We start from the raw sequence: 26,243 nt of genomic DNA, 5'->3' as shown, positions 1-26,243 counted from the left end.
CAGCATATTGAGCCTTCCCTTCATTGTCCTAAATCACCATTCACACATGTTTTTGATATTATGGACACTTACTGACGGGGATAGCAAAGGGTAATTAGGGCCCAAAGGGGGAAAAAAAAAAATCAAATGGAAACAACTGTCTCCAAATTTATCATTTCTTCCATGCTGTAGGCTATCTTTTGCTTACTATATTGCTTCTTTGGACCTCATCCTCTGCTTGATAGCTTTTGCTACATCCATTAGGTTAGCAAACTCCAAATTTCCACATACTGTCTCATAAAGAGTAATCTTATTTCCTTGTCTGGCTTTCACTCATGCTTAGATATTCCCTACGTTCCTCAACTTTCCTAACATTGTGGACATGGCAGGTTTTACTAAATGGTTAATAAAATAAAGGCAATGAAATCCCTCTTTTCCCTTAAAAGCAATACTTGCTTCTGCTACATCTTTAGGTATCTATCAATTTCTTTCCTCCTACCAAGATTCCTAATTCATTTCCTCATTCCAATTATAATTTGAGAGTTCTGAAATCAATGACATATCATTTTAAAATAAAGTCAGGGCCTCCTTGGTGGCACAGGTGGTTGAGAGTGCCGCGCTGTGAAGCTGTCTGCAGCCTCTGCAGCGTGGGTTTGATCTCGGCTGGCCATGAGAATCCCATATGGCACAGAAGACCTCTCCTGTTTCGCCCGCTGCTCCCCTCAGCAGTGTATTTCGTCAGTCTGCCTGTTCTGCTCCCTGCTCTGTCTCTGGTGAATCCTCTCACCCTCCTGCACATCTGGCCTGTACCCCGGTTCTTGTATAAATAAATGAATCTTTAAAAAGAAATCTCAGAATAAAATGAAGTGAACACGAATCACATTGTAGTCAGATTAAATTTTCTTCAGATCTCCCAAAGTTGTTTGCATATTTAAATCTCAAACTGGGTATATAAGAAGGGATTGACAGTAGGGATAAAATAATTTTTTAAAATTTTTATTTATTCATGCATACAAGAACCGGGGTATAGGCTAGATGCACAGGAGGGTGAGAGGATTCACCAGAGACAGAGCAGGGAACAGAACAGGCAGACTGACTGAAATACCCTGCTGAGGGGGGCAGCAGGCAAGACAGGAGAGGTCTGCTGCGCCATGTGGCCATCTCCCTGGCCATCCAGGATTGAACCAGTGCTGCAGAGGCTGCGGACAGCTTCACAGCTCTGCGCTCAACCGCCTGCACCACCAGGTGAGGCCTGGGATAAAATAATTTTTAATAAAAAATGAATCATGAATCAAAATGCCAATCTTGTGCTATTTTTGTAGATTTGTGAAGGTCATGGTTAACTTAAAGCTTTAGTGGTGTGAACCAAATATATTCCTTTCATACCGCTACAGAATATTTCTGCCTCATTTCCACATATACAACTATATGAAGAAAAAAAAAGAGAAGGAAGTAGTGAGTGGCCTTTTAGTAATCAGGAAGGAATGTTCAACTTACAGGCATCTCCAAAAATCTAACAGTTAATACTCTAACTGGACAACTGTGACTTGAACATCAGGAGTTAAGATTCAAAATTGCTGAGTGTCTTGAAAAGTTACAGCTACTCATGATCCCACATCTGCAAAACACTTAGAAAAGACTTGGAAAATGCTTAATGATGTTAGTTATTATGAGAGTTATCACTGTTAAGAGAGTAGGCTCTGGAATGAGACTTCCTGGATTCAAATTTGGCACATCACTTACTTGTTCTGATCTTAAGTAATAGCTTAAATTTTGGGGGACTCAGTTTCCTCATCTATGAAATAAAATGCCAACAATAGTAATAATTAGAGTTACTCAGAGGATAAACTTAAGGAATATGTATTAAATGTTTAGGAAGTTGCTAGTACTTTGTAAATGCTTAATAAGAGATCCTTTTCTTATCTTTTGTTTTTTCCAGAAATGGCCCCGACTCATTTTCTCTGTGCTTCATGGCTTTGATCTATGGAACTGTGGTGAGCACTGTATCTGAATAGTAGTCATTGGAAAGTGTTGGTATAAAAGGCATTGCCTCAACTCCCATTCAGGTATGGGTTTATCTAGAAAATTCTAGAATGTGGTCCCATTAGGGAATATGGATGATGCATGTAATGGTACTAGTAAATGTTTGACAGCATTTATACAATGTCCAAATTGAAAAAAAAAAAAAAAGTGTAGACCTGAATGAAACAAAATATCTTGGGATCTAAGGATACAGCTTTAAATCCTTTTTTTTTTTATAGAAAGGAAGAAGTTAGAAATCTTGCCATGCAATCTCTCTCTCTCTCTCTCTCTCTCTCTCTCTCTCTCTCTCTCTTTCTCTCTGTATCTCTCTCTCTAGTGTTCATAATTGGAAATTTTTCTAGTCTAAATGCATATAATTTATTACATTTATTCATCATGCCATGATTTGGCAAAGTAAGGCACAGGGATTTTATTAGGATTTTCTGAACAAGTTGGAGGAAGGCCTTTTTATTTTACTTCTGCCGGCATTTCCCCCAGTCTCTGGCACTTATTAGTGATGTTTATACCTGTAATTGATCAGGTGAGTCTTGGTAATGGTTCAGAATCTTGCTGGGAACCTTATTTTGGTTTTATTCAATTCCATGAGTCTCTCATTCTTTAGTTTCTGGATTTGAGTCTGGAATTTATTGGCTCTTTTTGGCAGAATGCAGGTTCTGATTTGTAATGGAAGGTTGGGAAAATATTCATACATCTGCTGGGAGGTAGGAATTGAGCCAAGGCAATTGCATGAAAACATTTGACTTTCAACAATTCAAAATGATTATCTGTGCTTCCACATATACAACTATATGAACAAAAACAGAGAAGGGAGTAGTGAGGTGGCCTTTTAGTTATCAGGAAGGAACTGTTCAACTTACAGGCATCTCCAAAAATCTAACTGTGTGACTCTGTGGAGGTAAGTATGCAAGTGGATATAATGCTGAGCCAATGGGCAACAAAGAACAAAAAACCCAGCATCTTTCAGAACTTGGCTGGAATAAATGAATTGGTCCATGTGGAAGCAGAACAAAAATGAATTCAGAAGAGGAAAAAAGCCAATTTCATACAAATCCACAAAACCAAAACCTAATGTATGGTATTTTATCTTAATACTCTAACATTTTAAAACCAGTTAGCACCATAAAAGTGGCAGAGATTTATCTGGAACAAACATTTCTTTACATTATCTTGCAATCAAGTTCTATGTCTTAATTGGAACCATATTTTAATGCTTTAATTTACAGACTCACATTCTTAAATGAAAATTCCAGGATAATTTTTTGATTGTGTCAGACAGGGTACCATGTGAGTTACTTGTTAGTTTATTTCACTGATGGGAAGGGATAGATTTACTGCAGCCTAAAATATAATGTAAGTGTAGGACACTTGTGTTTAATGTTGGGAATAATAATGTCCTAGGAATCAATTCCTTTGGATTTAATAAATAGGGAGTTGGGGTACTCAGTTCAATTAATATCTATCAATTCTATTGTTCATTCAAAAATATTTATTCAATGACTCTCCTGTGTACTGCACACTAAAATAACTGCAGCATGAGGTTTATTTATTTGCCTAGAGAATATCAAAAACTAAGAAAAAATCAACAAAAAGCAATAATCTTGATAAAACAGTCTCTGACAGAGGCAATGAATGTATATGTATATACACTTAGACTTTTGCAATTTAACTCCAATTCCCAATGCTTATAAACACTTTGGTCATTGATTATTACCTCACTGAGTCTCGGTTTCCTATCTCAAATGGAGGGAGTACCTACATCATTGGTTTGCTGGGAATGTCATAAATCTAGCAAAATTTTACATGTAACAGTACTGAGAACACAGTAAGTCCTTAATATCTTCCTTTTATTATAATCAGCTTTGATACCAAATTCAAAAATTGGAAACTGCAAACATTCTAATTTCACAAATATCATATGCATAGTAATCTTACCCATGCATTTACCTTATTTGAGAAATGTGATAAAGTTGCCTGTATACTTTCAAATATTTATCCATTCCATGTCTTTAAATAGTATCTATGTGCTATTTATATCTTCAGGCTCTACATATAACCTATAGTTAATGTAAAAGGCCTCAACTCTCTCTTACAGCTGACTTAAATACTCAACATTTTCACTTGAAAGTTTTTTAGTTAGGATTATTTTGGGCACATGTGCCACAAAAAAAATCTCAAATGACAGTACATAAGCAAGATAGAGTTTTTTTTTTTTTTTCCTCCGTAAACCTAAAGGTAGATATCCAAGACTGGCTTTGATAAGGAACCCAGGTTTTTCTAACTTTCCCTTTTATCCTTGAAGTGTAGGTCTCTCCCCTCCCACCACTAGTCCATCTCAGCTCCAAGAAGTCTGCTCATGCACCTGCCATATTACTGTTTCTCAGCCATTAGGAAGGGTAAGGAGATGGGAAAGAATAAAAGGCATCCTCTAGATATCTGATGAGTAAATTTCTCTTTTGGTTTCTTCAGAAAAAAATTACATTTTTAAACTATTATTATTATTATTATTATTATTATTATATATTTTTGGCTGTAACTTAGGCACATAGTGAAAATTAACCCCAAGTGAGGCTGGGCAAAAAGGTATTCATCTGAAATACCCATGTGTCCATGTAAGGGTGATGTTAAATAGTAAGAGAGTAGAAGAAAAGTGATATTGAAGGAGCTTAAATTCATCAATCAGGTAGTTTGGATAAGGCTGAAGCAAAGAAAAAGGCCATGAACTCCAAATTGATTACTACATACTGGTTAGATAAATTAAGGTAAGATGCATCATCTCTTGCTGCTTTAGTTTACTTATCAGAAACATAGGTATGTTTTAGGTATTAATAAATGAATCAATACTTAATATGGTGCTGTGCACATGGAAAATGTACATATATTTCAATGTATGTGAAACCACTAGAAAAAGAATGAGTAGAATACTAACCAAAGTGCTAAAATGATCATTGTAGCTATTGTGGGGAAACAATATATAGAAGGGAGAAAATGTAGATGTAGAGAACATGATGGTGACAGCTATGAGTAGACATACATTTTGATGGTAAAATAAATAGTATTTACTTATGTCATCAAGTAGAAAAAATGAAATTATTTTTTTAATTACTGTGCTGTTATAACCATCATCTCCTCTCACTCTTGTTAAATGCCAACACAATGTCTTACACACAAAAAAGGGTTCTATAAATACTTGAGTTGTTTCAACTGGAATGTTAACTGTCTCTAATTATTTTGGGATTCTCACATTCTTTCTCAGACATGTATTGATTTATTGATTTACACAATGATCATAAAGTAAAATTATTAAAATCATGGAAATATTGTTAATATGTAAAGGAAATTATGCCATTTAAGTTAGTTGAATTTATAATAATTGCAAAATTCCTACCAAGTGCTTAAAAAATAGTGCTAGAGTGTATGATTCTGTATTGTGCTTTAAACTGTGCTTTAAATTATAAATAGGCACCACTTTTAATTTTAGAGTTAGTATGGTGGAGTGAAAACAGAATTTTATAAGCAGACTGACCGAGGTACAAATACCGCACAGATATTTACATTTTTGAGTTTCCTTATTACTTGAGTTTTTGTTCTGAAAGTATTTCCAATTCAGGTCTCTACAGAGCACATTTTCTAAGACCTCATAAGGCTAGGATTTTTGTTGTTTTTGTTGCTATTATGCTATCCTTAAGTTATAATGAAGCTAGATATTAAATTATTGGATTGATATTATTTTCCTTTAATGTTTTGGGTGCATTACACTGTCTTCCTCTATATGGCGACATCTGACAGCCTTTGATTCTTGTGCTTTTGTAGATTATCTCTTTTTTACAGGCTTATAGAATTGTCTTTCGTCTTTAGTGTTTTTTACATTTCACAGCTACTTTGTCAATGAATGAATCATTTAAATTTGGGGATTTTCATCTTTCATCTGTCTGTTTTTATAATTTCATCTATGGGACTTATTTATTGTTACTGGCATATCTGTTTGTCATATTCTTTATATTTCTTGATCTCTTCCTTCTATCATTACAATAAGTCATGAATCTGATCTTCTAACTCATTAATATGTTCTTCAGCAAAGTCCATCTTCCTATTTATGTAATATGTATTATTTCTTCTCATTTTTCTTCTTTTTGATTCATTATTGCAATTTTTAATTTAAATTTAACCATGACTTTTTTCTTATTGCCTAAACATAAATGCTCTATCATTATTATTTAAAACTATTGGTGTGTCCCTTTCAGTAACTCTGTTTTGAGTGATGTGGGCCTGCTAGTCCTAGGCAGCCTATTTGGCTGCCATTTTGTCACCTAAACAAGGTCAAAGTGGTCCGGCCAGTTAGAAACAGGGGCCCAAACCCTTAAGCCCTTCAGATCAAACAAGAGCACAAAGCTGGATCACACTGGGAAGGTTATGCATCACAAGGTATGTCCAGAATGCCCGGGGGCTGAGGACCAATGCATAACATGTGCATCAGGAGGTATGTCCAGAAAGCCCAGGGGGCTGAGGACTGATACATAACATATACTCCAGATTTATACATCAGGAGGTGTTATAGGACAGGGAGAGGGGTAGCCCAAACCTCCCCCTTTCCTGGGGACCACCCTGTTACAGAGGTATGACCAGAATGCCCAGGGGGCCTAGGACGGATGTATGACAAGGGACCCCAGAAGCTGATCAGTGGAGAGCCTTGTTGATAAGATTAGAACCATGGCTGGGGATTAGGGTGTAGCATCAAGTAGATTAGAAGTGCCTGGAGGGCAGACTCACAATCTCTAATCTTCTACACCCTTCCCCTTTCCTTAATCTCCCTAATCTCCTAAAAACCAATTATGTGTGTCAATAAAAGGGCCAGGATCTTGCTCTTCAGCAGCATCCTGCATTATATAGCCTGCTCCATGACTCCCATTTGTCAGTGTGGTGTTGTCTCACGCAACAGAGTGATATATTTTTCAGTAAGTTACTTTATATTATGGTAGTTATATACCTTAAGTGTCCCCGGGTGTGACTTCATGCTCTTCTAGGAAGATATATGAGGTATGCTATTTGGGTTGTGTATTAGAAAAGACTAAAACCAGACATTGTGCTGGGTTTGTATCATGGAATTTAGAGGGGGATGAACACTGTGAGGAACAATTCCACAGCCACAACAGGCTAATCTATGTCTTGGGTGAAGTTGTTATAAACATACAGAGAGAAATCTGTTGGTGGGGAGGCATTGACTTCAGGCTGTGATCCAATCATATGAGTATTGAAAGGGAAGTAGTGGAGTGAATTCTCTGTGGTTTTTGGATCAGTTCTGTTCTGTTTCCTTCAAATCCTTGTCTCAGTAGGGAGTAGATCTTCTGCTCATCTGATCAGTCTCCCGTGGACTTCTGTGTTTACATCTGGACTGCTATTGTTGATTGCTCTGGTGATAGACGTCAGTATGATTTTCTGAAGTCTTGCAGGGAGAGGCAAGAGAAGAATGCAAACTTCTGTTTCTAAGCTCATCTTGACATCTATGGCAATCCTTGATCCTGGGTTGACACATTCAACCTCATTCCTTCTACATCTAACACACAACAGTTGAAGAAAATGTTCTGACTACTTGTGGATTTGTCATTATTATTGTTGCTGGAATTTTTGTTGGTGTTGTTTAATCACTGGTTTAAATCCAAGTTTCTCTCTGACTTCAATAGATTATCTGGGTTGATTTCATAAAAGTAAGCAAGTAGTTCATGCCAGTTCATTATTTTGTCTGATCCTTTATTCTTTAACACATAGAAGGTCAAAAGCCTGCAAAATCTTCAGGAAACACACTCTAAGTTGACCATATCTATTTATAGCAATGTAGTCTTTCATTTTTACATATCCAGGCATCAATTTTATTTTAAAGTTTGCTTACCTGCCACTCCTCAATAAAAAAGCAACATTTTCTCTCACTTTTTTCCTAATCATTGGACAATATAAAGTGTACAATATTTGCTTGTAAAACTGCCTGCATTTATGCACCTTGAAAAATTGATTAATTTCTAAAATATAAGCTCTATTTCTACCATCACACTTGTGAGATGATAAAATAGTAAGGCTGTGATATGATGCATTATAGTTATATTTTATTTCTTTTTATTGCTGTGGCCTTGCAAAAACAAATGCTTCACAAACAAATAAAATAGACGAAATAGGCTTGGCTACAGAAATATTGCAAATAAAGTTGGAGAAAGTGACAGCTCTCTGCTCTTCCAAATATTGTAGAAACAATTGCTGTGAAAAGAGATAGCCATTTTTTTCCTACCTGTCCATTTATATTTTCCTCCTTTGTGGATTGCTGAAATGGGTTTTTGTTTGATTGTGAAATGGTTCATATTTTAGTGACTCAAATAGCTACTTAAAGACGCATTTAATGTTTGGCTTTATTTTTTGTTCCTTTCAGGAGCCCAGAGCCAATTATAATTATATTTATTAATGCATATTTAGATGAAGCTAATGGACATGATTTAAAGAAATTAAGGAAACACTCTAAATAATAATGGGAATTTCTTAATGATTAAGATACATCATAGATGCTATTAGAAATAGGGAAGTTGAAGCTGGCAAAACAAATAAGTGCCAGCTTCCTAGGCTAACTCCTTACTCTGCTATATAATTTGGAAGTTAACCTGGCACATTTTGCAGTTGTTTAAAATACATTTATTGAATGTTTTACAATTATGCGTTTTCCCTGTTTGCTTGGGTAGGTGACCTTTGGTTCAGCTTCTGTGTATGTACGCAATTTAATTGAAGCTTTTAGAGAGTTCTAAGGAAATGGAATTAGTTTTCAAGATGTCTCTCGGAGAAATCTAGCCAGGAGGCGTGAAGGTTCTGGGGTTAAATAGCTGCCTATGTAATGGTAGGACTATATCATTTATTTTCTCTACTCCATTTTCTATTCTTTTCTTTCTTGCCATAGATTATATTTTTCTCTTGTTAGTAAATACATATTGTGAGATAACAAGAAACCAGGGCTAACAAATTGCTTAAACAGGTTGTAACATGATCTAAAACTGATCAGTTTCACACAATATGTGTTAAAGCAAAGAGATTTATTTTATATATTTTGAAAAATACAAGCATGAGAGATGTTATAATCAAATGAAACTGCTTTCCAAAAATCACAGCAAAATATAAACTTAGAAATTATTTCCAGAGACAATGCTACTTTTTAAATATTCTTTTTAGGTGGGAAAATCAATTTTATTTAATATGGATTGAAAAATTAGTGCAAAAATTATTCCTATCCAAGTCTAATAAATAATATAATAAAGGTTGTGTTTTTATTGATAATATATTTGTATGGTTAGTAAAAATATAATGTAACTAAGAACAAAGAGAATAATTTTTGTATGTTCTAAAAAAATGAGATGGTTATTTCTGAAAGAGGAATTCCCGGTGTAACCAAATACAAATAGCATTATTAAAATAAAGTATAGACTTCAAAGGGCAAAGCTGTTAGAACATTCATTGTCTTTAAATGTTTGTAAATAAATCAGACTCATATCTATAGTCTTTATTTATTTATTTATACAAGCACTGGGTACAGTCAGAAGCGAGAGAGGGTGAGAGAATTCACCAGAGCCAGAGCGGGGAGCAGAAAAAGCAGACTGACGAAGTACACTTTTGAGAGGAGCAATGAATGCGGCAGGAGAGGTCTGAGCGCCCTGTGGGACCCTCGCCGGCAGGCCGGGGATCGAACTGGCGCTGCAGGGGTTGCGGGCAGCTTCAAAGCCCAGCACTCAACCGCTGCGCCACTGGGGATGCCCTCTATCATTACATTTTGTACACATATGCTGTGGATGAAAGATATTACCTATCCATTTCTAGTTTTCGGAAAGAGATGAAAAAAGAGAATAAAGAAAGGTGTGTTATATCCTGTTTATGGTCAATGAAACTCATCTGAAAAACTTAAAACTTGGAAGAAACAATCTTCCAGGTGAGACTAATAGATTACCCAACAATTACACCAGATGCCCTGAGTTACAGAGTTATCACATAACAAAGAGTTCTCTTTCATTACTCATATAGTTACCATCTCTTTTTTGTTAGAGACTAGAAACATGAAGAAATTGAGTCAAGTTAGAGGCTAAGAGAAAAAATAATTGGCTCAAAGTTTATTCATGTTTACATACCATTCACAGCCCCAAGATGCTTGTTGTTCACATGCAGTCTCTATGCCCTTCTCACATTTTTATTCTTAGATAAAACCCAACCTTCCTTTCTTCCTCCCTCCCTCCTCTTCTTATTCCTTTCTCTCCTGTCCCCATCTCTCCCTAGTCTGTCCACATATTATCCTCATTTCCCCCCTTTCTTATCTTCTTTGGAGAACATTCTACTCTATGGACTTGGTTCGTTAGAGTTTATCTGCAATTATAAAACTTGAGTTCTTTTGTGCTTTATGGCAGATGAGACATGAGTATGTGATTTTTATATCAGCAATCAGGACTTGATAATGGGAGGAGGGAATGCAAAGCATTTAATTTGGTCAAGGGTAGTGTAGGGTAAAGAAAATATCAGGCTTTTCTGTCCTTATCAGGATAATGATGGATCTTGTCCTGTGCATGCCTGATGGCGGACACCTGGAATGGGCATAGGTAGATGGGATTCACCTGGGCTAAGACTGTGCTTTTAAAGGCGGCATAACGGGGACAGCAGCAGCAGCAGCAGTGCCGAGAAGCAGCAGAACGAATGCCAGAGAAGCCCAGATAGAGTAAAGACTTGCTGGGGGCTGGAAGGCCTGCCAGCCGTATGCCTGGTGAACCCCAATAAAAGACCTGCAAAAACCCACTAAGGACTCTGACTCCTCCTTTACCCAGTCTGCATTGGATCAGAAAACCTGCACTGTGCCCAGTCCTGACTTTACAAGTAGGAAAGCCACATGTTCCCAGCTGCTATGGCCTCAGCAGCAGAATGCAATGTCTTATGTGGAAACCCACAACTTACAGCCCCCCACCCCTGGGGCAAATCTTTGGCTTTTCTCTTTACCTCCTTATCTCTTCTTCTTGCAGCCTTGTCTGGCCCACCACAGCCTAGCCAAGAGACGACACCCTTAGAGCCTCAGCCCACGGGGCTCACTTGTGCACACTTACGCACACAATGCCATACTCCAATAGCACATGTGCAAGACTACAGGTGATGGTCATAGATGCTAATAGCAGGTGTAGGGTAATGTCAGGCTTTTCTGCCCTTCCACCATCAGGATAGATGATGGATCCTTGTCCTGAATGCATGCCTGATGGCGGGCACCTGGAATGGTGTGGGCATAGGTAGATGGATTAGCTGAGCTAAGACTGTGCTTTAAGGGTGGCGTAGCCAGCAGCAGTAGAACCTGAAGCAGAGAACGCCAGAGAGCCCAGATAAGACTTGCTGGGGCTGGGAGCCTGCCAGCCTCCCAGCCCCCAGCCAGCACCCTGCCTGCCATATGCCTGGTGAACCCAAATAAAAAACCTGCAAAACTACTGAGGACTCTGACTCCTCCTTTACCGATCTGCATGGGATCAGAAAACCTGCACTGTATCCAGTCCTGCCCTAAGCCTGATAACTTCCATTTACCATACACCTATCCTTCAAACATTGTAAGAATCAATTAATGTTTGGAGAGTGAGTTTGTAAATCAAAAAAAAAAAAAAATTAGCACAGATAATCCAGACAGAAAGACAACTACTTTATATATTTGAATAAAGTACTTTGCCATAGGGAAGTATTATAAATGTGTTGGAAGGATTTGGGGAGAAAAAGGAGGAATGTTGCTTTACTTAGACTTCAATAAACACAAGAAACCCCTACTGTATCTGTTGCTGGAAGAATAAAAGCAAGGTGGATGTGTATTTGTGAAATCAGTAATTTTAAAAAGTTAATTTTCTCTATATACCTAAAGGTCTGGTGTGGGGCTGACTACAAAAAGATAGTATCTGATTCATTCCATTAAATTCTAGAAACATTTTAATGCTTATCTATCAAAATTATATTTTGATTAGTAAGTTGTTTTTATTAAAATTTTATTAAACTGCTGTTAGTTACTATAGGGTAAATAATTGTCAGGCTTTTCTGCCCTCCAGCCATTAGGATTGATGATGGATCCCTGCAGTCCTGAATGCATGCCTGATGGCAGGCACCTGGAGTAGGGTGTGACATTTGTAGGTTGGATTCACCTGGGCTTATAAGGGCGGCATCATGGGGATGCCAGGAGAGAAGCGAGAGCAGCAGAACAAGAGAACAAACAGAGAAAAGAGAACGAGACCATGAGAGAACACTGGAGAGCCAAGAAAGAGGAAAGACTTACTGGGGGCTAGGAGGCTGCCTACCATGTGCCTGGTAAACTCAATAAAAGCCTGAAAAAGCCACAGAGGGCTCCAGGACTCCTCCTTCACCCGTCTGCATAGCATCAGAGAGATCCTGCGTGGTCCCTTCCTTTGGCTAGAGTTGCAAATAAATTTTAGATTGAATTCTATTGAGGATGACTACCATACTCGGCCTCATTTCAATGACAAAGCTGATAAGATTGTTTAAAACATTCCTTGACATTTTATCAATTCCATATACTGGTCTATCATTTGGTCAAGTTTCATAGTCTTGGTGAAGGCTGCAATTATTCTCCATATCCAGTAACATAATACTATAAAGATTCAGAGTGGGAAAGAGATCTTTGAAGTGATGATTTCATTTATTATAGCATGGTACAGGGCCAGGTGATTCCTTATACTCTTGATTTTAATTTACATCTGCAAGTCCTGACATAACTACTAAAGGGACTAAATGAATTTTCCATATCACAGTAGATAGGAAGACATGAAGCAACAAGCTATGAAATTCTGTCCTGAATGGAATGTGGTTCTAGGAATATAGCAATAGACTGAAGTCCAGACAAGGTGCAAGTAAAGGAGGTTGACCAGAGATGGGCTGAACTGGAGAGAGCTGAACTGCCAGGTGTTAAAGTAGTTGATTAAGATAAAAGTAAAAATGAAAATAACCTTCAACCACTTATTGTAAGAGTGTAAACAAGGGACAAAAGAGGAGAGAGTGCTGACTCTGCACTTTTCACCCCCCATAGAATGGTGGCCAGGTGCGGGTCTGTGCATCAGGGCCCACGTGGCCATCAACTCACCCAGAACAAAAGGCGCCTCAGTGTACAGTCCCGCAGTGAGGGGAAAGAGAAGGCAAACAGTGAGAAAGCTGAGTGACTGAAACAGAATCAGAGTGGAGAAAGCTGTTCAAGATTCCTCCTTCCCCTATAATGAGGTCTTAAGGAGAGGCACCTGGGGGAGGCCTTTGGAAAAAGGCAGCTAGTCTCAGATCGCCAAGGTAGGGAAGAACATGGCTGCTGGTCACGGCTTCTGGACTACAGCTCTGGAGACTGGGATGAAGTGGCGAGTACGAGTCCTTAGTCCCACTCAGTGGCAGCTTTCCCTATGAGGGTGGCCAGTGCGAGCTTTTGTTGTTGCCTGTGGTGGAGCCTGAAAAGTCCCACACAGCATCTCGGCTGGGAGACAGACTTCTCAGAGGTAAGAGGGTGCGGCGTTCCTCACAAAGGTGGGGAGACGTGCTGACATCGGGGATAGATATTGTTTTTAAAAGAAGCTGGAGCATGAATAGGCATCAGGAAAATGTGCAGACAGCAGTACAAAACCTCAGACATTTAAGAAGCGGAAGTAGGGGAGAAGGGGGTACGATCAAAACAAGGGCGGTGGGAATTGTATGGGGACTATAACCAAGATAATATTTTGAAGCATTTGTGTATGTGTTTTTCTGCTTTCATGTATTTGGAAGATGATGAGGAAATTGGGAAAAAGTTGTAGTGGCTGTTTTTTCTGTCTCAAAGGTTAAACCTTCGCCTTCCGATTTTGGGATTTAATTGTATAGTGATGGATAAACCTAGAGAATGTGGAATATCTCAGTCTTAGGATAGAGAGAGAGAAAAAGCCCTAAAGGGTGTGGTCACAGGGGACATCTCAGAGAAAATGAAGTTGCCATGACCTGGATTTCCCTGTCTCAAGTGTGGGACAGAAGGCTGTAGCACACAACAGAGCCCACTGATGACAGAGGACCTTTAGCTCAGTTTTCTCCTTGCCACCCCAGTAACCCCAGGCATAACCTTCTATAGGGCTGAGAACTGAGGTCAGTATTTAGCCATTTGAGCAGAATAGATTGGTGTAGGTAATTAAGCTGAGTTGAAGATAATTAAGTTCTAATGTGAGCTGAGATTCACATGTGCTGCTGTGATGCTTCTAGGGATTAATAAGCGTTTAGTGTATGCTTGGTATTGTTTAAAATATATTTTAGATGTGATGCTGATGAAAATCATTCCAGATGTTATTACCTGTTTGTTCATTTGTTTTATTGTTGAGGACACTGAATCTTGCATATATAATGTACTGTGCAAAATTGGTAAATGGCTGGCCTCAGGTTTCAACATATGAACTTACCTTGAATGATTTTGCTCTTGACATTCACAATGATGTGAAGAAACTAACCGAAAATCAGGCTTGGTTTTCAGCAATAAAAAAGACATTTGCTTGATCTTGGATATAAATTAGGGACCAGCTTGCAATAAATGTGTCTTACTGCTGTATCGCATCTCTGTAGAGTACGGGATTTGGATTTGAGATTAAGGTTGTGATGGACCTTGAAGATGGAAGTCAGATAATCTGGTTAAAGAAAGAGATTTGTGTGGAACACTCGGTTTAGAGACCACATCTGTCTTGTAGTCACTTACCATGTGTTCCCACTACAAATTAATCTATAATGAAGGGAAAAACAAAAGAGGTAGTGAATAGATAATTAATGTCAGTGTATTAAATATCCTGGTCTTGGACAATCCACTTTTTGCTAAGTTATCTATAAAATGGAAAAAGAATATAAACCAAGGTTTTTTGCTTTCTTGGATAAGAAAGGATGATATAAAAGAAAGTGTTATTTAAAATACAAAGAGCTATAAAAGCTATTACCCCATAACCATTTCACAGGATAAAACTTGATAGTAATAGAAATAGAAAATTAAAATTTGAATCATATATAACTGAACAATCTCAAAATCTCTGTGCAAACTTCTTTGAGAAAGTCTAATGAGCAGGTCAATGGTTATCCTTTTTTTTTTTAAAGAAATTGTATTAATGGTAAAATTTTTAAATGGTAATAATGTTTTACAGTACTGTATGTGATATAGGGATATAGGGTAACACCTCTTCAGATATATACTGCTACACCAAACCCACCACCAGAGCACTTAGAATCCTTCACCACAGTCTATTGGGCACCAACCCCTTTGCTTCTCACCCTGGCCTTCACCTTCCAGTAGCTTCCATTTGGCAGTTATTTTCTAGGGTCTGTTTTGTTTTTTATATTTTGTTCAATATTCCACATGAGTCATATCATCCCTTATCTATATTTCTGCCTCTGACTTATTTCACTTAACATTATTGCCTCCAGTTTCATCCATGTTGTTGCAAAGGCAAGAGTTGAACATTTTTTTTTTTTTTTTTTAGCTAAGTAGTCCGTGTGTGTGTGTGTGCATCCACTCATGTGTCCTTGGGCACTTAAGTTGTTTCCATAATTTGGTTATTAAAATAGTGTTGTGATACATCATTCATCTAGGCAATAGTTTTTCTATATCCATCCCTTGTATTTAGAGCATGATAAATTAAAAGACATATAGTTTAGTGCTTATATAATGCTGTCCTGTTAGTTTCATGTTCCAGACTTCATTACTAAGGCATATTATAGAACATTGTTTTTAACAATGATTCTGTATCTTTTACAAATTCATATCTGACAATACTGCTTATAATGATAACCTTATATTAGGAAGCACAGTGTGGGTACTGCCCAGACTTTAGTGCAGAGAATATGTTGCTCTCTATACTGTATTGTCTTTATTGCCTTGGCTTCCAGGAAATAGAAAAATTAAATCCATAGTTTACTTTCAATAAGGAGTTTATCCCATGACACCGATTGAGTCTTATATTACCTTGGGGGAGTACGGAGTCTCTTGTATATCCATGTACTTGCTGTTTAACAACAACAAAAAAATGGTTTTAATTCTTTCATGTGCTTGTTTTGCATGTAACTAACCAAAAGTTCAATGCAAGACCTGGCAGATGGCAAACTTCAGATAATAACACTTGTGGGCTCCCCTCCCAGCCTGGTTCTCATAGGTCTCAGGTCCTCTTACTGTCTGGTTTCATTTTTCACACTACTAAGTTTAGGAGAAAAATTGTGGTGACCTATTTGTTATATGATACTGGGAAAAGATTATCTTATAAATTATACCACTTTAAGGCACCAAGGGATTAAAATCTAGGAATATAAATAATACAATATATTACAGCCCCAGTTAATTTGCATAGACACAGGAAATAGAAAATATATCTTAAGGTTGTAAATTATTATTTTGAAAGGAGAGAATTTTAAAAGTACAATGCTACATTTGGGTATATTTCAGGGGTGGATAATGCTATTAATGTGCTTGTTTTGCTTATATTCATGTCACAGAAGCCTTGCTAGGAGGCGCAAAGCCCAAGTCATTGGAGAAGTGTCAGAGTAGCTATAAAGTAGCATATGTGCATACATTTTGCTAGGTGAGGATGGTGGGTCCAGGGTAGAAGATCCTCTAGATGACAATTTCAAAATGGGGTTGCATTTCTTTTTCATTTTGCCTGATCACTGAACTAAAAACAGAAAGATATATACTGCATGTGTGGGAGTCTCTACAGCCAGCTTTAATCCTCCTAAAGGCATATTCCAGGCTCAGTGGTCAGTGCAGTTCTGCACATATTGGAGGACACCACAAGACCAGAGTTTTTTGCATAATATTTAACCATCGCGCCTGTGTATGGACTAAAGATAACAAAGAGTCTCCCTTATTACCAGTAAGCTCAATATGACTATTGCTTTGCCAATGTTCTCTAGTTCTGAATTATTTTTTAATTGATAAATTTGACATTTTGTAAATTTAAGTTACAGAGTGTTTCAGTTTGATATATTTACATGTGATAATGTGATTGCCATTGAAGGGATATTTAAAGTATATCATTGTATTGCAATGGTATTGTCTATTATACCACCCATTGGATTTCTATGGCTTGTTTACCACTCATTACAAGTTTGTATACTTAAACACCATCATTCTGATCTTTGCTCCAACCCCCATCCCCAGAATTCTGTTACTTAATGCTATCATCTGACCTAAAGCAGGCTGTTTCATATAAAAGACAAAGAAACAACATATAAAAGACAAAGAAACAACAACCACAACAAAAAACAAAACAGAAAACAAAGCATGTTTATGGATAGATGTGTAAATTCCTATTATCTGTATGCTTATTTTGTAGGGTCTGCACCAGAACTGACACAAAGCTAGTTTCAACAATGAAATGAATACAAAAGGCATGCTGATCAGTAGCTGATAGCAATTAAATGTGTACATATCATTTCTCTTGCATAGTTTATGGATTTTCCCTTTGCATCAATCATTCTTGGTTGGTTTGGGATTTTGGATAGTATGTTTTGGTGGTTGAGACTTAAAAAAAAAAAAAAACATAGGGAAGACTAAAGGAAGTTAAACAATACTTTATATTTAAAGATTTATTTATTTATGCATACATGAGCTGGGGTACAGGCCAGGAGTGTGGGGGTGAGAGGATTCACCAGAGGCAGAGTGGGGAACAGAACAGGCAGATCCACTGAAGTACACTGCTGAGGGGAGCAGTGGAAAATCAGGAGAGGTCTGCTGTACCATGTGGGTTTCTCCCTGGCCAGCTGGGAATAGAACTCGCACTGCAGAGGCTGCGGACAGCTTCATAGTTTGAGTCTTAACCCCTTGCGCTACCAGGGAGGCCCAATAATTAATTCTTGGCAGTAGAAACAAGATATAATCTATTAATTTGTAGTTGTGCATTGCACCATTGTCCACTCTTTGTTCATAATACAAAAAACAATCATCTTGTATCTGTTAATATTATTGCATAACAAACTAGCCCTAAAGTTTAAATAGCCATTGTTTCTTTTGTAGCTTGTAGGTAATTGCTCTGGTCTGGGCTATCATGGTTGATCTCTATGTTCAGTTGATGACCAGAGTGGGAATGAGGATTGTGGAATGATTTTATTTTCCTTTTGATAGTTAGTCTATTTGGAGAAACTAACTATAGATATGGCTTGTTTCTGCTCCATGTGGTTTCATTAAACAATCTGGACTCTTTCACACAGTGCGGAAATGACTCCTAACAGTAAAAGAAACTGAGTCACACTGTAAAAGTGATTTTCAAGCCTTTTACATAACACTTACTAATGTCCAGTTAAAGTGGCCCAATGACCAAATGTAGATGCAAAAGATGGAGTGATAGAGCACAAATCATGATAGCAAAATCAAATTGCAAATATACATACAGAGAGGGATAAAAGAAGTTGTGACTTTTGGGTAATCTCTATATATTTGTGTGTGTGTGTATATACATATATACATAAACATATATATACACACACATAAAATTGAGAAAACTCATGTAATTACAATTTTTTTGTAAAAACAATATTGTAAAAACCAATTGGACCTGAATATAGTATTTTTATACACAAGATTTATTTGTAGTATTTTATTGGAAATTTCCATGTTTCAATTTACATTGTGCAAGAGAAAACATAAGAATGACTTTTGATACTGAAAAGTAAAAATTGAAGCCTTGGGTCAATTCAAAATGAGATGCCTAATAAGTAAATTTTGATTGCATTAAAATGAAATACCTATAGTGTGTCCATCGCAAGAGACAGAGTTGAAGGAAGTTAAGGTTTTCTGTGAAATTGAAGTCTCATCGTATAAAACCAATAAATCAGTCAATGGAAGCAAATCTAAGATTATTGACAGAAATACCTATGCAATTTGTGAATTACCTATAGGACTTAAGTATGTACTAGGAAAACAAGCATGTAGCTTAGTGAGGAAATAAATAGATGAGTGGACTCATTTAGATAGGAAGGGCAATTGGACTTTTTACCACTTTGATGCACATGTGGGTTCCTAAGGTGATTGTAATGTTCTGCATTGTGAGCTGCTTTGTCAATCTGGATATGCTATTCTTGTACACTACAGCTAAAAAATGGAGATGATTTACTGTTTAAGACAGATTCTGTACATGGTAGACCAACCTGAGACAAATAATAGATTGCTGCCCTAGAGAAATTGCAGTTAAGAACAGTTATACTGTAGAACAAACAAGAGAAGACTATTGCCTGTTCCTTGCAGCTTAAATACTTAATGAGGCAAGAAAATTTTTTTTAGAAATTAGTAAGAGACAAGAATCGTAGGAAAATACACTGAAATTATTATTGACCCTTCCTCAGTATCAGTGACTTAACGGGGATACATAAAAGTTGGAAGTGTCCTGTTAATCTAGGCCTAAAGGTCAGCATGGCTAGGAATGTCAAAAATCAGGAAAGGAAAAAAAGCAGAAAACATATGAAAAAATTTATGGGTCTTTAAGAAAGCTATAATAGGGAGTGAATCTGCTGGTAATGCTAGAGTGAAAAAAAATACCCTACATTTTACTTTAGTAGGTAACTCATGATTTCCTATATTTTATACATTGTAGAGATCCCATACTTTAGAGCAAAACCTTAGGAGTATTTACAAATCCTTTTGGGGGCAGTAAATTCTTTGTAAAGATGGGTATTCTTAATCTTAAAAGATTATTTTAAGAACTATCTTAAAGTAAAGTCTAAAATTTTATCCTAAATGGTATCCCAATGATATTAAAGGATATAAAAAGGGTAAAATCTAATCAAATTTGCATTCTAGAAAGATCACCGTGGTAACAATGAGCTGGAAGTTGCTGGAATTAGAAAGATATAACTATAATTCTGTTAATAATGAATCGGAGACTAGAGAATGGCTGGAGAAATAGCAAATGTGAATTGAATTCAAGAGATTTAGGAAGGGAGAATGTATAGGTCATAGTAATTAACAAAGGGAATCAGTCAGTAATTGAGAAAGAAAAAATCTAGGGTAATGAAAAGTTAATGACATCAATTGTGATGTTGCCATTTACTAATATTGGAGTATGGAAAAGGGGCATGCTTTGAAATTTTTTGTTCAAGTGTCTTTGAGACCTCCATTGAAATGTTCAAGAAGTATTGATGTATAGATTTGGAGATGGGCAGATATCTAAACTAAGTACACAAATGTTGACAAATAACTGTCTAGAGTTATTTGGCACACACGTGCAGTGTGCCTCAGGAACTATGTTTGGTGCTAAGGGATATTGGTGATCTAGACACCTGTCCTCAAAGAACTTAGTCTGCTGGACAATGAAAACAATTATAGTTAAAAATTATAATATACATGGCAAATGTGCTTTAGTGGATTGGTTATATGAAAACAAACATCCCCAGCCACCTGGTTTGCAAAATCTGGCAATTTGGGGTATCATATTTAAAACCTATTATAACTTATTTTTAATGTTCCCTTTTTTAGTGTAAAAGTAAAAACATTTATGAAAGATGTGGATAATTAAAGTAATGTAACTCAGAAATATTTAGAGTGTGCCTAATACATATCAGGCATTGTGGTATATACTGATATTGACATTGCTGTACCTTCTGCTCTAGTCAAAGGGAAGTATGCCTGCTACCTATCAGTCTAGAGGTTTGATCATTATCTTTTATTTTAAATTAAAATTCTAAGTGCTTACTTCCTTGTTTGTGTTTTCTATATTAGTTTCTCCCCTCATGTGTAGTCACTGCAGTGCATCCACCACTGATCTACCCATTGTCTTCAACCAAAATCCACTGTGCTCTCCCCCCACCCATCTTTGCCCCACCCTCTCTGGATGCCTCAGTTTTATAGTCAGCTTCAAAGGTTGTTTTTTAAAGTCTGTCTTTGACACTTTAGTTTCTCTGTATTCCACATATAAGTAACATCATCCAGTGTGTCTCTCTTTCTGACATTCTTTGCTTACCAGAATCCCTTCCAGCTCCTTCCATGTTGCCACAAAATGGTATAAGTTTATCTTCTTTAATCACTGAATAGTATTCCATCATGTATGTATATCACATCTTTTTAAAATTAAATATATTTATTTAAATATGTATATTTTACATCAATGTTCATTTTTGTATAATATTTGAGTTTTCCTCTCTTGACCCAATTATCTGATTTTGGGCACTTGAGCTGGTCTTATAGCTTGGCTCTTTTTTCTTTAAGATTTATTTATTTATGCACACAAGAGCTGGGGTGTCAGCCAGAAGTGCGGGAGGTGAGAGGAATCACCACAGACAGAGTGGGAAGCAGAACAGGCAGATGTACTGAAATACACTGCTGAGGGGAGCAGTGGGCGAGACAGGAGAGGTCTGCTGTACCATGTGGGTTGCTACCTGGCTGGCTGGGGATTGAACTCATTTTGTAGAGGCTGGCAGTAGCTTGATAGCACTGTCTTTAACCCCTGCACCACCAGGGAGTCCCCTAGTTTAGTTATTTAAATAGTGCTGCAGTAAATATGGAAATGAAAATTTCCTTTTGAATAAAGTTTTTTTTTTTTTTATTCTTCTGATTGGTATTTAAAAGTGAAATTGCTAGGTTATATGGCAGATCCATTTTAAATCTTTTGAGGTTCCTTTTCCTCCACACCCTCACCAGTACTACATCTGACAAGGGACTAATGTCAGATCTATGAAGAGTTTATACAACTCAACAAAAAGAAACCAATTCTTTTTTTTTTCCCCTTTGCCTCCATTTTCATCTTGTTTACTCCTATTTATCCCTTCTGTTTCTACCTTATGTCCACCTTTTGTGTTCCTTACTTTGGGGTGCTGCTTTGATCTATGATATGTTTTCAGCCAGACCAGGCATGTGTTTCCTTGGCGTCTTTCACTCACCCAGGTCTTGGGGTAGGTATTTCCCAACATTTTTTAACTAGCATGTGGTAATGTCTCTAAAAAATAACTTGACAAAAAGCATATTAATCTTACTATATACCCAAAATCAAAATATGATGGAAAATCAGTATTTACAGTCACAAGGTTTTGTTTTTAACATTGATGGTTCAGGTATACATAAAGGTCATTTGTAACTCTTCTTGAATTATTATAAATTTTGCCAATTTACTGATTTTTCCCTTAAATTTTGTTCTCATTTTTCAATCTTCCTGCCTTATAATCTTTGTAATTGTAAAATTATGACATAATTTATATGTCATTTCAAGTAAATTTAATGATATAATTAAGGTGAGAAGCTAGAAATTTTAGCATGTAATATAGGTCATCTAAAATCTGCCTTTTAGCTGATGACTTGAAGATCAACATCTAATATTTGCTTTTCACTGTTGGTGGCTTATTTCATTGACAATTGTCCTCTAATTCTAACTCACTGTTGTCATATACCAGGTGATATCTAAAACAAAATAAGACTCAAATAATAGCTACCTATTAATCTTCATTATACACACAAATAACATCAGGGATCATTTCATATTTGGCTTATTTAAAATAGAACTATAAGTTGATGCTCCGGTTCTAAAATTCAGCTGGCCTAGGGAAACATCATTCTATGTTCAGAGAACCAGAAGAGCATGAGAACCTCATTATCCCCAAGTCAAGGTCACAGTCCCAGATCAGAGAAAGGAGTACCAGTAGGAAAGTGAGTTTATTTTAAGGTGGCATTTTCCACAGGCTACATGAGGTTCCCAGGAGATTATACAATTATGTTTTAACTCATATCACTGTTGAGTTTCATTCAACCACTCTGCTGGAAAATTTTAAGAGGCAATATAATCTTTTAAGTCTAGTTTTCTCCAAGTTTGTCTGTACTGGCAGAAATTATGCCTGAGTCATGGACTGTGGATTGAGTCAGAGCAGTGACACTTTCTCCATTCCTGCAATGAATTTCACACTGACCTTCATCAGGTCCAGAGACCTGTTCTGCAGGCCAAAGATACAGAGGCCCAGTGCCTTGTTCCTTCCAATGTCAGGACACATTTCTTTTAGTTATAAGTATATTCCAGAACACTTGCACTGTTTTTCATTGTAAACAAAGAATTTGGATACAAATAGAGCCTTTTCTTCACTTAATACATTCATCAGAGATATAGATACTTGACTTCTGTGCTATGTTCATAGGAAGACAAAATCAATATCTTGATCTAAGTTTTGGGATCTCATCTAAACTGATAGTTCCTTGAAGACAGAACTATACTTACTCTGTATCATGTTACTTATTCTATATCATGTGGGGCAGAACAGTTTATAGTGCTTGTGAAATAAAATTGTTGGCTCCCTTCTCTACAGTTCTCCAACACATTCAAAGCCCCATGTATTCATTAAATCAACATTCATTAAGCCTCTAGAATATGCTAAGTATCTAGGTGAGGATATGGTGGTGATCAAAACATGGAGTTTTGTAAACTCCATCATGGAGTTTATAGTTCTATTTGTTCAAAAATAAGAAGTTATTACCATGTATTAATACTTCATTATGGCATATGACTTTTACTCAACTGTGATTATTTAAAAGACAGGTATCACAAACTATCACATTTCTTCATATGTCTTAGACATCACTCAGTGGTCAAAGTAATTTCCTCAGGGTATCAACTCTTTGAGAGTTTTAGTTGAGCTTATGCACAGGAGGCAGTTAGCTGGCAGGACTTACATACTCTCCAATTTAAAAAAAAATGTTAATATACATATATGTGACAGTGATATTTGGAATCAACAGAGGAAAATCTCTAATTGACACTGAAGGGAACTCTCAGTGCTAGAAGGTAATCTTCAGGTAATCTGTTGACATGCAGGTTTCACGGTCACTGACAGGATGGTAGATCATTGCAAAGATTTTTACTTCTATCAGCTCTATTGAGCACAGTAGATCAGACTGGAGTGTTGGTATTGTGGAAAAATCTTATGTTTTCTTTCTTTGTCTTTTATATTATACTGCTAATATTCCACTAATTTTCCATAATTTGATCATTTTTATTAGTGGTGATGTTGAGGGTGTGAGAATGATCCATATTGTGCTACAGGAGTTAATTGATCTTGTGATTTTATTTCCATATCTAAACATACCATATATTCCAGCCCTAGCTTATGGTTCATTAAAAAATATAGGAAAACCAACATTTTGCCACAATATGGATATAGTTTTATTCCCTGTTTCCTGATGCTAGGTGATGATGACCCAGCGCCACCTTTGTCTTCAATGAGATATAACAAAACTAGAGAATTTAAACTCACCTTGGAATTCTGGAGTTACTGGTATGCTGGAAGGAAGGGATAAAGTTGGAGGAGTACAGCCCAGATTACAAAGGATGGCTGGGACTAGAGTTACGGTAATGTTATCTAATATAGGGGCTAACAGGCTTATTGGAGGAGAGGGCTATACAAAACAGGGAGATGTGGGCAACAGAATTCTAAGATTTTGAGTGATTGGTGATTCTGGTGAGCTGGGGCAGGCACAAGGTGATATGTGTATTGGCAGAGACAGGATTGGATAAATAGAAAAACAGCAAAGATGTGGAGATTGATCTCTTATTGGTCACAGCAAATGTCAGAGTTGAGTAGGAAGGGGAAAAGTCCACTAATTGACTTTTTTTTTTTAAGCATGAAAATGACATCATCACAATTGAGCTTTGAAAGTATTAATCTTGATTTAGTGTGTTGTGTGCTGGTTAATTGACTGAAAAGTTTGTTAACTTTTGTAGTACAAATACTTGCTTCTTGGCCATTTTGAAGCTACCAATAATTTGGTAATTCACTCGAAGGGTCCCTGAAATTTTATTAGTTGGTTTTTATGTATCAATAAGAGCTGTCTTCAGCTTACCGGATTAAAGTGGTATTTTTAGTTCTTTGTGTTGTTTTAAGACCTCACGTCTAGAAGTAGAACAACCAGATAAAAGGCAGTTGCAGTTATTCAAGCATGAGAATAGGGAGATGTTAGATAAGTAAGTGAACTTTTTTTTTTTTAAGATTTATTGGGGCCTCCCCGGTGGTGCAGTGGTTGAGCGCTGGGTTGTGAAGCTGCCCGTAGCCTCTGCAGCGCTGGTTCGATCCCCTGCTGTTCGATCTCCTCCTGCTTCCCGGCCACGGGAGGAGAGTCCCACATGGCGGCGCAGACCTCTCCTGCCTCCCGCTGCTCCCCTCAGCAATGTACTTCGGTCCTTCTGCCTGCTCTCCTCCCTGCTCTGGCTCTGGTGAATTCTCTTACCCTCCCGTGCTTCTGACTGTACCCAGTGCTTGTATAAATAAATCTTTAAAAAAAAAGGATTTATTTATTTATGCATACAAGAACTATGCTGCGTTACAGGCCAGAGGTGCAGGGGTGTGTGAGAAGATTCACCAGAGACAGAGTGGGGAACAGAACAGGCAGATGGACTAAAATACACTCCTGAGTGGAGCAGTGGGTGCATCAGGAGAGGGCTCCTGTACCATATGGGTCACCTCCCTGGCTGGCCAGGGATCAAACTCGTGCTTCAGTGGCTGTAGGTAGCTTCATAGTACTATGTCTTAACCCCTTGCACCACCAGGGAGGCCCCCAGCAAGTGAACTTTTAAGGGCCACAGGAATGATTGTTTTTATTAAAAAAAAAAAAGCATTTGGTTTTAGGTTAAATTAATGTAGTGATTTTAAGGAGCAGCGGATTCAAGTATGGCTATAGGGTCAAGCTTAGGTATATAGATACTGAAAAACAAACACTTTACAGTGCTTACATTCTATAAGAGTTATGTACATTATTTACTTGTTTCATCTTTGTGGCAATACTGGGAGGCAAGTACTAGTATTTTCCTCCATTTGCAGATGAGAAAACATGGTCCTGTAGGATGGGCAACTTGTCCAAGGTCATACCACATATGAGATTATAATCATTTCCACCAGATCCAGAGCTTTTAAATACTTCACCTGACACTCAATGTAGAATTTCTACAGTTGATTCACACCTAAATTATTTTCATTGTATTTTATCATTACGTAAACTAAGATAAAAGGATATAAAACAAGAAAATATAAACCAAATAGACAAACAGAAACTCTGAGCACGTTGAGTTCATTTCACTCATTGGTATTTGAGGAAATACTTGATAGTTCAACATAGGCTATACTCACAGGTGGCTTAACCTTTAAGGATGGAAGAAACATCTCCTAGGATACTCTTTGTGGAAGCATTGTACTCATCAAAAACTGAGCCAAAAATCTATAAATTCCTTTAATTCCAGTATAGAAGTCATTCTCCCAGA

At 37.1% G+C, this 26,243-nt stretch overlaps 1 long non-coding RNA gene across 2 annotated transcripts in view; it reads left to right on the top strand.

Moving 5' to 3' along the window:
- Positions 1 to 1,990: 1,990 nt before the first annotated feature.
- Positions 1,991 to 26,243, top strand: part of LOC129144764 (uncharacterized) — a 106,747-nt gene continuing 82,494 nt past the window's right edge. The window contains exon 1 of one of the 2 annotated variants that reach the window (XR_008549321.1): positions 1,991 to 2,045. This is a non-coding gene — a long non-coding RNA (uncharacterized LOC129144764). Of the gene's footprint in view, positions 2,046 to 13,339; positions 13,536 to 26,243 lie in introns of those variants that run through there. The other variant, XR_008549320.1, reaches the window with a different exon arrangement.

This window comes from Talpa occidentalis, unplaced genomic scaffold (assembly GCF_014898055.3).
Source record: "Talpa occidentalis isolate TD23 unplaced genomic scaffold, MPIMG_talOcc4v2.1 talOcc4.6, whole genome shotgun sequence".
In the NCBI taxonomy this organism is placed as follows: Eukaryota; Metazoa; Chordata; class Mammalia; order Eulipotyphla; family Talpidae; genus Talpa; species Talpa occidentalis.
This window is presented reverse-complemented; position numbering and strand designations above follow the sequence as displayed.